This window comes from Myotis yumanensis, unplaced genomic scaffold, assembly GCF_028538775.1.
Source record: "Myotis yumanensis isolate MYYU_CA2020_CCGP unplaced genomic scaffold, mMyoYum1.0.hap1 SCAF_14, whole genome shotgun sequence".
NCBI lineage: Eukaryota > Metazoa > Chordata > Mammalia > Chiroptera > Vespertilionidae > Myotis > Myotis yumanensis.
Genome location: NW_027223765.1, coordinates 39190390 through 39204926, shown reverse-complemented (window position 1 = coordinate 39204926; position 14537 = coordinate 39190390). Strand labels below are relative to the sequence as shown.

Below are 14537 nucleotides of genomic sequence, written 5' to 3'. Positions count from 1 at the left end.
TTAAATATGAGACAAGGGGCAAATTCAAACCTTGCCAAATTCTAGTACATATTTGGGCTCCACTCTACTTTACAGCATACTCGCTCTGGAGCCTGTAGATGTGACCCTGGGAAAAACGGGCAGAAACCAGCAAAGGGTGAGAATCCTTTCCAGAGTCATGAGAGGAAGGTAAAGTTTCACATTGTCCCTTTCTTTTCAACTCCAGACTCATTGGTTATTGATTTTATTTCTCTCTGGGACAGCTATTACATCCTACTTGTATCGTTTTGTGTCCTGAGAACTTGGCTTGGGTGTCCCCAAAACTCTGCTGGACAGAAATGTGGGTTGCACTCCATTTGCGTCCTACAGACTGTTGCCAACTCTGAGGGACATTTTCTTCCTTTGGGAGTGACTCTCTCACTTGGGAAGCTAGTATCTTTTGCACCTCTTGGTGGATGCCTTTTTCATCTGAGGTCATTCAACACTGCTAGGAATATTTACTGTTTGTCCCGGCTGCAACTTGACAGATACTTAAAATGATTGTTAAGGTAGTTCTATGGTCAGAAGTTGGCCAAATCAGAAGCTGATATTCAGAAGAACTTTATAAAGGCTTTCTCCCCAAAGCTAAAATGAAACTAGGTATATTCTCAGAGGGAAAGAAAACCAATCCAAAGGCATACAGCTCTAAATCTAGAACATAGGAATCTTTTTAAAAAAAATCCTAGTTGAAGATCTCCCTGATAAAAAGAAGCCAATTGAAAATAATGTAGTTGGATGGGTGTGTCAGCCCCTTGATGTCACTCAGGTTGCCACCAATTCTTAACTTTTTAAAAAATATTTTTATTGATTTCAGAGAGGAAAGGAGAAGGAGAGGAAGATAGAAACATCAATGATGAGAGAGAATCACTGATTGGCTGCCCCTGCACACCCCAACTTGGGATTAAGCTGCAACCTGGGCCTGTGCCCAGACCAGGAATCAAACCGTGACCCCTGGTTCATAGGTTGACACTCAACCACTGAGCCACGCTGGCCATGTGCCACCAATTCTTTGAGGAAATGTAAAGACTCAATTTAGGCAGAGCAGTTTCTAAGAGCAGCAATACAGCTCTAAGAGCAATTCAAAGCCCACCTTTTCTATTTATCTCAAAAGGCTTTCAGGTACTGTAAAATATCTTGACTTAGGGAACAGAAGTTCTTGTTGAAACTTACATTCTTTCTGTGTGCCTTTTGAGATGCCAATTTTCAACCAGGTATTCTTTAGGAACCAAGAAAATTCTTATCAAAAAGGGGGAAAAAGTCTATTTGAAAACCAGGTCTATGAAAAATCTTTGCTAAAATACTAGTAAAATGTCTGAGCAGATAACCTGAATTTATTCTATCCTACAGAATAAGTTGTGTCCAACAGTTATGGCTAAAATTTTAAAACAAAAGCCAAAAGATTTTTTTTGCACTTGTATGTTTATGTATGTATTTTACAGCTGTGTGATTGTTTTCTACCTCCAGATTGTATTGGCAAAATTGATTAGTAAAGAACTCTATTTCATTGACTGAAAGACAAACGAGCACTGTGTGAATGAAGTTTACTCTCAGAGACATAAAAACTAACCCAAATGTTTTCCAAGTTCCTGTGACCTAGGATAATCTTCAGTAAATAAATCTAGTTTAAGTTTGTTTTAATTAAAATAGGCATGTCTTTAGAACTATAAGTATTAGATATGCTTTTATTCTACCTAGGTTTAACAAAAGTCAAATAAATTCATGTTATCTGTTACAGAATGACCTTAAAAATATAACAAGATGATGTTTTTATGAGTAATCTAAATATATATAATTGTTAAGAACAAGTAAATTCAATAGATGTAAAAAGGATGAAAGTTTATAAAGAACTTTTCAACAATAATTACTCTTTATGATATGCCCACTTAGAAATTTCAAAATCTTTCTGAGGTAAGTTTTGAAACATTAACTATTGAACATAGGTTTATTCACTTTTGATACCATTTTACAGAGGAATAAAGATATGTGGGCCTATTAGTAATTATGTTTTATGCCACACTGAAAGAGTTACTATGAGAAAGACTGTATATACTTCTAGAGATTATGAAATGTATTTATAAGTCTAGCAGTCTGTGGTTGCTTAAGTATTAATTTTCATTAGGAATTAATGATTCTAGGGGTTAATAATTCTAATCAATACACATAATTAACTAGAAATGATAAGGGTGACTGAACACAAAGTTTTATAAAGAAAAGTTGTAGAAGGTTTGGAGAAAAGGAATCAGGAAAGGAGTTTTATGTGTTGTCAAGCTGGCTAAGACTGGAATTTCTTTGTCTTTTTAATATTTTAAGATCAAAAGTACACTAGTACAAAATTAAAATTTTGGAGGAGGCAGATCCAAGTTGGCATAGGTGGACTTTGAGCTCACTGAACGCACTGAATGTACATCTATCTTTAGAGCAAATCCTCCAGAGAGACACTGTGAACCAACTGAAGAACAGTTTCTGTATAACAAGAGAGGGACCAGATTGAGAAAGTTGGGGAACCACGAGGGCTCTTGGGGAGCTGAGGGAACAACCCAGGACTGGAGAAAATGGTGAGCACTATTGCTTACATTTCCCTTGAATGTGGATAGCAGGTGGGAGCTCCATCCATACTCTCTGGCCAACCCGCAGGGCACTGTAGCACATCCCCAGCCACCCTTCCTGGAGCTAGATCCAGCAAAAACTGGAGGGTGCTAGAGCAGCATACAAGGGGTCCCTTTACCCGGAGATTGTTCTAGCAGGTGCAGCAGGGCAATGCTTGCAGGACCACTGGGATGCATGCTAGCGGGGCTCCCCCTCTGGAGAGAGTGCAGGGCTAGAAAGGCACTGCAGCACCCGCAGGCAGGACTGTCCTGTCCAGAGAAAGAGCAGAGACAGTGGAGCACTGCCCCTCCTGGAGAGGGTACAGAGTTGGCTAAAGCGTTGCCATAATTCATGCAGGACTGCCCTGTCCAGAGAGAGTGGAGACAGTGGGGCAATGCTACACATGTATCTGGGGCTGCCCAACTCAAGAACGTTTGGAGCTTTACTTAGAAAATTAAGGAAATAATGGCCTTAAATGCCACTTTAGACCACTTTGACTTGATAGACATTTATAGAGCATTTCATCTAAAAAGTGCATATTACACATTTTCTCAAGTGCACATGGAACATTTTTCACACTAACCTACAAAACAAGCCCCAGTAAATCAAAGAGGAATGAAATTATATCAAGCATATTTTCTGAATACATTGCATGAAACTAGAAATCAACTACAGGAAGAAAACCCCACAAAATACATGGAGATTAAACAACATGCTTCTAAACAACCAATACATCAAAAAGGAAATAAAAATCTACCTTGAGAAATGAAAATGAAAGCACAATCTTGCATAATATATTGGATGCAGCAAAAATGGTTACAAGAGGAGAGTTTACAGCCCTAACTGGTTTGGCTCAGTGGATAGAGCATTGGCCTGTGGACTCAAAGGTCCCAGGTTCGATTCTGGTCAAGGGCATGTACCTTGGTTGCGGGCACATACCCAGTAGGGAGTGTGCAGGAGGCAGCTAATCAATGTTTCTCTCTCATCGATGTTTCTAACTCTCTATCCCTTTCCCCTCCTCTCTGTAAAAAAAAAATCAATTTATATATATATATATATATATATATATATATATATATGTAAAAGAGGAGAGTTTACAGCTCTACAAGCCTACTTCAAGAAGCAGGAAAATCCTCAAGAAACTAGAAAAATAGGAATAAACAAAACCCAAAGTAAAAGGAAGAAAATAATAAAGATCAGAGTGGAAATAGAAAAATAGAAAAAAAATTAGTGAAACTAAGAACTGCTTCTTTAAAGGAATTAATCAATCTGATAAGATGCCAACAAGACTCATCAAGCAAAACAGAGAATACAAGTAATCTCTCCTCTTTTATTTCTAATTTTAACCAACACCACAGAGATAAGGATCACTAAAGAATACTATGAACAAATATATGCTAACAAATTCAACAATCTAGAAGAAATGGATAAATTTCCAAAAACCTACAACCTTCCAAGACTTAAACCAGCAAAAATCCCAGGAAATCTCAACAGACCAATTACTAGCAATAAAATTGAAGCAATAATAAAAAAAACTCCCAAGAAACAAAAGCCCAGCACCAGATGGCTTCACAGATGAATTCTATCAAAGCTTTAAAGAAGAGTTAGTACCTATCCTTTTTAACTTATTCCAAAAAATTGAAGAGGATGGAACATTTCCAAACTCATTCTATGAAGTCAGCATTACCCAGATACCCAAACCAAACAAAGATACTACAAAAAAAAGAATTACAGTTCAATATTGCTGATGAACACAGATGTCAAAATTTTCAACAAAATACTAGCAAACTGAATTCAACAATACATTAAAAGAATTATATACCACAATCAACCAGAAATTATGCCAGGGATACAAGGGTGGTTCAACTTCTGTAAAATAATTAATATGATTCATCAAATCAACTAAACTAAGGATAACAAAACAGAAACAGACTCATAGATACAGAGAACAAACTGATTGTTGCCAGATTGGAGGAGGAAAGGGGATCGGGGTAAAGAAGGTGAACGGGTTAAGAAGTACAAATTGATAGTTACAAAATAGTCAAGGGATGTAAAGTACAGCACAGGAAGTATAGTCAACAATACTGTAATAAATATGTATGGTGCCAGCAGGGTACCAGATTTATCAGGGAGTTTACTTCGTAAATTATATAAATGTCTAACCACTATACTGTACACCTGAAGCTAATATAGAATATTGAATGCCCATTTTAATTGGAAAATGATTTTTATATTTCATTTTATTAAATTATCTCAATCGATGCAGAAAAATCATTTGAAAAAAATTCAATATCTATTTATGATAAAAACTCTAAACAAAGTGGGTATGAAAGAATGTAACCTGAACTCGATAAAGGCTATATATGACAAGTAACACTAACATCATACTCAGTGGCAAAAAGCTGAAAGCTTTTCCTCTAAGATCAGGGAGAAGGATGCCCACTCTCACCACTATTTTTTTTTAAAATATATTTTATTGATTTTTTATACCGAGAGGAAGGGAGAGAGATAGAGAGTTAGAAACATCGATGAGAGAGAAGCATCGATCAGCTGCCCACTGCACACCCCCCACTGGGGATGTGCCCGCAACCCTGGCACATGCCCTTGACCGGAATCGAACCTGGGACCCTTCAGTCCGCAGGCCGACGCTCTATCCACTGAGCCAAACCGGTCTCGGCATCTCACCATTATTATTCAATGTAGCATTGGAAGTTTTTAGCCATAAAGAAATAAAAGGCATCCGAATTTGAAAGAAAGAAGTAAATCTGTTACTATATGCAGAAGACATGACACTATACATAGAAAACCTCAAAATAATAGACTAGTAAATAGCGGGATATACAATTATATACAAAAAAATGCCACATCCCAATACACTAGTAACAAATAATCAGAAGGAGAAATTAAGAAAACAATCCCATTTATGACTGCATCAAAAAGTATAAACTACCTAGGAATAAATTTAAACAAGCTGGTAAAAGGTCTGTACTCTGAAAACTGTAAGACATTGAGAAGAACAGGAAAAAATGGAAGTATATTCCATGCTCATGGCTTGGAAGGATTAATTCAAGTGATCATACTACCCAAAGCAATCTCCTGATGCAATGCAGTTCTTATCAAAATACCCGTGACATTCTTCTCTGAACTAGAAGAAATAATCCCAAAATTTATATGGAACCACAGAAGACCACTAATAGCCAAAGCAATCTTGAAAAAGAGAACAAAGTTGGAGGTATCAAGCTCCCTGATTTGAAACTATACTACAAAGCTATAATAATCAAAACAGATACACATCAATGGATCTAACAGAGAGACCAGAGATAAACCCTTGCTTATATGGTCTACTAATGTATAGCTAAGGAGGTAACAATATAAATGGAGTAAGGGCAGTCTCTTCAAAGAGTGGTATTGGGAAAATTGGACAGATACATGCAAAACAATGAAACTGAACCACTATTTTATACCATAAACAAAAAAAACCCTATATATATATATATCGCCTGAAACCATAAAACTCCTGAAAGAAAGCATAGTAGATTATTTGACATCAGTTTGCATAATATCCTTTTGGATACGTTCCCTTAAGCAAGGGAAACAAATGTGACTTTATCCAACTACAAAGCTTCTGCACAATGAAGGAAATCATCAACAAAACAAAAAACCACCTTCTGAATGGGAGACTGTATTTGCAAGTGATATATCTACTAAAGAATAATATGCAAAATGTATAAGAAACGCATAAATCTCAATACCCCAAAATAATCCAGTCCCAAAATGCGCAGAGGCATGGCCAGTGTGGCTCAGTGGTTGAGCGTCGACCTATGAACCTGGAGATCATGTTTCCATTCCTGGTTAGGGCACATGTCTGGGTTGCAGGCTCAATCCCCAGAAGGGGTTGTGCAGGAGGCAGCTGATCACTGATTCTCTCTCATCATTGATGTTTCTATCTCCCCCCCCCTCTGAAATCAATAAAAAAAATTTTTTTTAAAAAGGGCAGAGGACTTGAAAAGAAATATTATCCAAAGAAGACTTACAGATTGCCAACAGACATATGAAAAGATGTTCAACATCACTAATCATCAGGGAAATGCAAATAAAAACTAAAATGAGATACCACTTCACACCTGTCAGAATGGCTGCTATCAAAAAGCATGTATTGGCGAGGATGTGCAGAAAAGAACCCTGTTCACTGTTGATGGGACTGCAAATTAGTGTAGTCACTATGGACAACAGTAGGGAGATTTCTCAAAAATTTAAAAAAATATATACCATTCAACCTAGTAATTCCAGTTCTGGGTATTTATCTGAAGAAAATGAAACAGTAATTCAGAAAGATATGCACCCCAAAGTGTATTGCTGCATTATTTACAGTAGCCAAGATATGATACGATGTCCTTGACAGAAGAATGGATAAAGACTATCAGATATATATACATATATATATATATATATATATATATATATATATATATATACACACACACACACACACACACACACACACATATATAATAGATTATATATTATGAAGCAATAAAAGAAATCTTACCATTTGTAACAATGTGGATGGATCTAGAACATATTATGCTAAGTGAAATGTCAGACAGAAAGACAAATACCTTAAGGCTTCACTTATACGTGGAATCTAAAAAACAAAAGGAATGGTTGCCAACAGGGAGGGTGTGGGAGGATAGGTGAAGGTGAAAAGGAATATAATCAATAATATTGTGATAAGTTTGCACAGTGTCAGATGATTACTGTAATTGGTGGGGTGGTCACATTGTAAGGTATAAAAATGTTGAATCACTATATTGTACCCTCCAAACTAATGTAACTAATATAACAGTGTACTTTAAAAAGTTAAATTTTTTTCTGTTAAAAGTTTTCTTGGACTACCCTTGATAAGAGATTATAAAAGTCTATTTATACTTAAGTCATGTATATGGGCAGCAAAGATTTTTTTCTTAAAATAATTTAGTGTGCCTCATGTTGTCTTTATCAGGTCTTTGATTACTTAAGAATATCCAGTCTTTTTAATATATAAAGAGCTAAGTTTTGTTCACTATTGTGTAACTCTATTTGCCTTAAAATAAAGTATTACTTTAAAATGATCTATGATCTTATTTAATAAAATATTCAAATCTTTTGACATTTTTTCCCAAATTAAATTATAAATGATGCTTCTCTGACCTCTAACGTTTCAATTTCCTAGAGGGCCCCTGGAAAAATCAAAGGATTTGTCTTTCAGCTGGTAAGATATTAAAATAATTATGTTTATTTGATATATTAAATTACATAAGAAGCATTATCAAATAAGAACTGATGCTAAACCTCCTTCAGTTATATTTGTATAGATGCATATTATTAAAATGTGTTCTAGAAATTTGATAAAAGTCCTAGAAATCTGATATGTCCTGGTATAATGTTATCAGTTGTAATTCCAGATATTATCTTAAAATATTATATATCAATCAAGTTTCCTTGTCAATTCCCTTATAATGAATTCTCATCAGATCTTTAACCAAGGCATTTTTTGCCTTTTGTCTTTTACCTACAGTTATTATTTTACTCTGAAGCTTTGGCAAAAGCAGGATTCATGGAAAGGACCCTACCAAGTCCTCTTGGTCACTGACACAGCTGCGCTCCACCTGCTGTATGGTCCTGTGCGAACGCTGCAGGAGGCCTCACAATCAGATCGACTGGGAAGAGAAGTAGCTGACATCCAGGGAGACTGCTTCCTCCCTGTAGTCAGATGAAGGAATGGAAGTCACATTTCTTTCCAGGCCTCCTCCCTCTGACCCTTTTCCAGCCCAATTCTTTGAAGGTCTGTTAAATGTTTTTATCCATCTTTTGCCTTGATATGACCTGGAAATATAATGCTATTGTTCACATATCTCAGGCCGCTGCAAAATGGGTTCTTCAACCTCCAAACGATTGTTGGACTTGCCACGGTACTGGTGATCCTGTAGTTTTGCTTGTCACAAAACTTCTCCCTGATTGCCAGTGCCTCACTTTCTCTGGAACAAACTCAGCCTCCTTGTTTTCATGTCAGATTCCTTTACCCTGGGTGTTCATTTTCCTGTCTCTGGTTAACAGCCCGGGGAACCTATATCCAGGCTCTGTCCTCCACAGAAAAGGGGTGGGGGCATACAAGGCAAGGGTCAGTGTGCAGACCCTTAAACTTACTGGCCTCCATGGCTGTCGCCTTTCCAGTCCCAAGGCATAGACTCAAATGGGAAGTCTCAGGAGGCACTCATGATTCAAGATGAGCTTCCTCTGGCAGATCCCTACTTCCCTGGCCAGGAGTAAATGCGTGTGAGGCTATGATCAGGAACCTCTTCTTAACTCTTGAAGATACTGGACAACCTGCTGCTAAAACAAGAGCTGCCCAACAAAAACTCCTTAGACTCTCTGGCCAAAGTTGTTCTTGATGATATGAGAGCCCTTGATTCTATTTTAGCTGAGAAGGGAGGTGTTTGTGCTGTGGCCCACACCACTTGGATTGACATTTCTGGGGAAGGTGTGACTCAACTACCTAAGATCACTAAGCCAGTTGGCTTCAAAAAATGACTTTGATTGATGTGGGGATCATGACTCTGAAGTACACTCCAGGTATTGGGATTATCTTGCTTAGGGCATCTCCCTAGTGCACTGTTCTCTCTCAAAAGCTTTAAATGCATGTTCACAGCCACTAATCACCAAGCAAATTATCTCCCTGAAACTGGAACATCAGAAAAGGAACGAAGAGAATGAGTAACTTAAAGAATGTGAGCCCGACATTACGACCAACCTGTGAATACTAGTATATCACACAGAGGTTCAGCAAAAAAAAAAAAAAAAAGGTGAGAGCAGAGTAGTAGCTGGGAGCAGCACCAAGGCCTTAAGTTTTGATTACATCTCACAGTTAACTCTGATCAAAGGGGGGAGGAGGGGCAAATTGTTTAAAAAAAAGACAAAAGGGCCAAAATGGTGTCACTTATTTAAGCCTCATGTCACCAAACCAAGACTGAGTTGCAGTTTTTTTCCTAGAAATGGAATCTCAAGCCAGTCCACCAAGAATTGCCTGATCAGCACTAAGTGAGGTAATCTGCCTGCTAGACCCCTGCCCTCTTCTAGGAAGGTAACCTTGCAACAGCCAACTCACTCTTTGCCAAATATAACGTCTTTGTCCCTGTTCCCTTCTGCCTACAAGTCTTCCATTTCATCCAGTTTCATGGAGCTCCTTTCTATGCTGCCAGACTCATGAATCACTGAATAAAGCCAATATGATTTTTAAAATTTACTCATTTGAATTTTGTTTCTTTTAAAACTTAAGAATCCAGGATGGGAAGGTACTGTTTATTGATAAGGGGCCAATATCCAAGAAATTGGATACTGTAAGTCTAATGGGCGTTTTTAAAGTAAAATAATTTTAAAAATAGGCATATGGGTACAAAATAAATTCAATCCTTTCCAAATTATTGTGACTTGGAGAAACATGCAAAGGATACTCCAAAAATAATAAAGAATATTAAATTTTGTTTGTGATTCTCTACTTTCAAAAGTAAGAATATGTGTTATTAATTTTCAGCCAAGGATATTTTTCCAGTGACTTTAGAGAGAGTGGAAGGGAGGGAGGGAGGAAAGAGAGACATCAATGGGTTGCCTCCCACATGTGCCCCAACCGGGGCTGAGTATCGAACGTGCAACCCAAGTACATTCCCTGACCAGGATTTGAATCCATGATCCTTCAGTGCGAGGGCCAACACTCTAACCACTGAGAAACACAGGCCAGGGCAAGAATACTTCAATGTTTCTATCAAACAAGTCCCTTTTTAAATTAGAGCTTAAAGACCACTATTTTAAAAGTTTACTTACTTTTCTGAATAAATATTACATATTTATAAAAATGTACACACTAGTACAATGAGGAATTTACTATTCTCAGGAAAGCTTAGGGCTTTAGGTACATTTCTTCCTTAGAACTTCCTTAATTAAAAGAAGTTCATCTCTGAGGTGCATTCATTATAGAAAAAATGGATTCATTATTATAAGTGAAATTTGTATTAAACAGTTTTTCCAAAGAATTGACTACGGTGCTAATAGCTTTGTTTATGTTAACAATAAAATTATCATTTAATGGGAAAGAAAAATTGTAGGTAATTAAAGACCAAAGTAATACACTACATTTTTCAGCAATTAATTGATAACTTGCTTACCATGGGCTGTCTAACAATTAACCAGGGAAACACTGCTAGGAAATAGGAAGCATAAATGCAAATAGGTTCTGGATTTATTCTTTTCTAATCCATTTACCACATTATCTAATCTGGCATAAGCAGAAACCCTCCTGGAAAGATTAATATTCAAGAACACCTCTGAAACTTCTGGTTTAGTGAGCCCTAATTGTTTTGGCAACAGAAGTTGTTAGAGCAAGGAGTTTCTAGGGATAGTTCTCATCCATCACAGGAGTCTGAACAAGAAAAGGAGAAAAAAGAGTTTTCTAGATACTGCTCTGTGTGTTATGGATTGGCAGCTCTCAATAATGTTCTTGATCAGGGTGAATATTGGTGTACACATGCTCACATACCCACAAGTGGCTGGGGCCATGTGTGGTTACAGATGTCATATCTAAATATCACCACCATGAAATAAATTACAGAACAATCAACCTGAATAACCAACTGAAGACTAGTTGAATAGATATCTTATAACCAAGGTTCTATAGAAAAAGCCACTTCAAGAAGGGCGGAGACGCAGAAAGGGAGGGTCCCATACCCACGTGCTTCAGCTAAGAATCTGAGCTGCAGAAGTAAGTCCCCCTTGAAGAACATGGGGTCTCAACCCCATGCTGGGCTCCCTGGCCCAAAGCACCAGAGCCAGGAAGAGGCACCCACATAACATCTGGTTGTGAAAATCACCTGGGAATCTGCTAGAAACCCAGGTGCCCTCTTAAAGGGCCAATGCACAAAATTCACAGCCACTAATACTGGGCTCCGTTGGAGGGAAGGTGAATCAGAGCAGACTGTAGTCATGTGAGGACAGACTGGGTTGTGTGCCTCTAGGGAAAGAACGGAAGAAACAGCCACCAGGGTCCCTGCGCTGAGTCCCTTGCCCTCACTGCCCACATCCCACTCTCCCAGCCCCCTGTTGCCCAATCCAGCCAAGCTCATGCCCTGCAGAGGAGTCTGATTCCTCAGCCTTTGTGAAGGGATCTTGAGGGCAAACACAAAAGAGTCAGACAATTGTGTGGCTCTGGGGCAGGGACCAATTTCCTGCCCCCACCACCTCCCAGAGTAGCAGTGCCCCACACCCATGGGAGATCTACCAGCCCCCCCAGGGGAGAACCACTAGCCCCACCCTCCTGACACCTGGTGGCCCTGCCCTGCTCAGCTTGCACTCTACAGTAATGTCAGTGGGCTATGACTGCCTGGTTCCATGGTGCAAAAGACTCTCCAGGAGATGTGCACTCTGCATACCCTCTTCCATGGTGCTGAAGTCTTTCCAGGAGATCTGGGCAGTCTCTGAGAAAAACTGGATTGTATGGCTCTTGGGCGGGTCTATTCTTCCCTTGCATACCAGCCCAGCTTCACTGTTCCTGAGCAGAGCCGTCCCTTCACATGGCCAAATCTTGGTCTGTTTGGGCATGATGAACTCTGCTGGCCTCACCCTGACAATTCCCTGAGACTCTGTCCCACCACAGTGTTCTGAGGCACACAGTAGGTGGTAGCTGACCTTGGTGCACCCAGTGACTGTTGCTGAGTGGCCTCAGATCCAGCACTGGCGCCAAGCTTAAACCGGTATCAATCTGGTAAACACCACTGGCTCCTACCAGGTCACTCACGGAACCTCCATCACGCAACTCACAAACTATCAGAAGCTCTTTCAGTGAATGAGCCTAAGAAGCAACTGAAGATGGATCTCAACGAGTCTTGGGCCTTTTGCCAACCTGTGCCTGGGCTCAGTGTTGGTGGTAACCAGCCTTGGTGTGCAGTTTCAAGGCACACCGAGGCCCAGCAGAGGCAACCACAAACTATGGATCATTTTTTTGCTCCAAAGAGGTAGCCCAGGGCTGGTCACAGGCAGCACCTGACATTGACCTGCACTGGAGTCCCTCCCAAGTGGCCCTAGAACCAACACCCAGTGGGATTCAGATCTCATCAGAACATGACCTAATTAGTTCCATAAGAGAGATCTTGGCAGGCACCAGACCCTGTTGGAGCAAAGTCAGCTTTGTAGAATGAGCCCCTGCACAATAGCTCATACATTATGGACAGGATCAATCCTCATAGGTAACCAGAGGGGCAACTCCACCCACATATGGGACTAAAGCAATCAAGACTCAACTATACCAGGAGGGCTCACCCACACAAAGGACATTCCTGGAGCACCCAGCTCAAGAAAACAGCCCTGCAAGACACCTACTATATAAGCCACCATACCAAGACTAAGAAGCATAGCACAGAGACAAATACAGAGAATCCAAAATGTAGAGAAAAAGAAATATGTGTCAAATGAAAGATCAGGAGAAATCCCCCTCCAACCCCACACTCTCCCCCCAAAAAATAAACAAAATGGAGGTAAGCAAGTTACCATATACAGATTTCAAGACGATGGTTGTAAGGATGCTCAAGGAACTTAGTGAGAACTTGAACACAGAGATAGCAATAATAAAAAATGGCAAAGAAATCATAAAAAATAACCAGTCAGAAATGAAGAACACCATATCTGAAATGAAGAATATAGTAGGGAATCAAAAGCTGGCTAAATGAAGAAGAGAATCAAATCAGGGATTTGGAAGACAATTATGCAGAAAAAACCCAATCAGAGCAGCAAAAAGCAATTTTTTAAAATGTGGACAGTCTAAGGGACTTCTGGGACACCACCATAACATGTGCTTAATGATGGTACCAGAAGGAGAGAGCGAGCAAGGTTTGAGAACCTATTTAAAGAAATAAAGGCTAAAAAATTCCCTAACCTGGTGAAGGAAAAAGACACACATGTCCAGGAAGCACAGAGTGTCTCAAACACAATGAAGCCAGAGAGGCCCAAGACACATCATAATTAAAATTGCAAAGGCCAAAGACAGAAACAGAATCTTAGAAGAAGCAAGAGAAAGCAAGTTACTAAAAGGGAGTTCCTAGAAAACTGTGAGCTTATTTCTCAACAGAAACATTTCAGGCCAGAAGGGATTAACATAAAATATTCAAAGTGATGAAAAGCAAGGACTTACAACCAAGAATACTCTATCTAGCAAGGCTAGCATTTGAAATTGAAGGTGAAATAAAGAGCCTCCCGGACAAGAAAAAACTAAAGGGGTTCATTAATACCAAACCGGTATTATAAGAAATGCTAAAGGGTCTTCTTTAAGAAGAAAAAAGAGAACCACAGATATAAAGAATAAAATGGCAATAAATTTGTACCTATCAATAATCACTTTAAATATAAACTGATTAAATGCTCCAATCAAATGACATAGGGTAGCTGAATATATAAGAAAACATGACCCATATTTATGTGGTCTATAAGAGACCCAATTCAGAATGAAATATACACAAAGACTGAAGGTAAAGTTATGGAAAATATATTGCATGTAAATGGAAATGGAAAAAAAGCTGGAGTAGCAATATTTGTAGCAGATAAAATAGACTTTAAAACAAAGGTTATAAGAGACAAAGAAGGATATTACATAATGATAAAGTGGTCATTCCAACAAGAGGATATAACCTTTGTAAACATGTATGCACCCAACATAAGAGCATCTAAATTTTTTAAAATATATATTTTATGGATTTTTTACAGAGAGGAAGGGAGATGGATAGAGTCAGAAACATCAATGAGAGAGAAACATCGATGAGAGAGAAACATCGATGAGAGAGAAACATCGATCAGCTGCCTCCTGCACACTCCCCAATGGGTATGTGCCCACAACCAAGGTCCATGCCCTTGACTGG

At 38.8% G+C, this 14537-nt stretch overlaps 1 long non-coding RNA gene across 1 annotated transcript in view; it reads left to right on the top strand.

The window, feature by feature from the left end:
- The window catches only part of LOC138992685 (uncharacterized), a 155966-nt gene extending 146080 nt beyond the window's left edge, over positions 1-9886 (top strand). The window contains exon 3 of the long non-coding RNA XR_011468121.1: positions 8162-9886. This is a non-coding gene — a long non-coding RNA (uncharacterized lncRNA). The remainder of the gene's footprint in view (positions 1-8161) is intronic.
- Positions 9887-14537: the final 4651 nt, after the last annotated feature.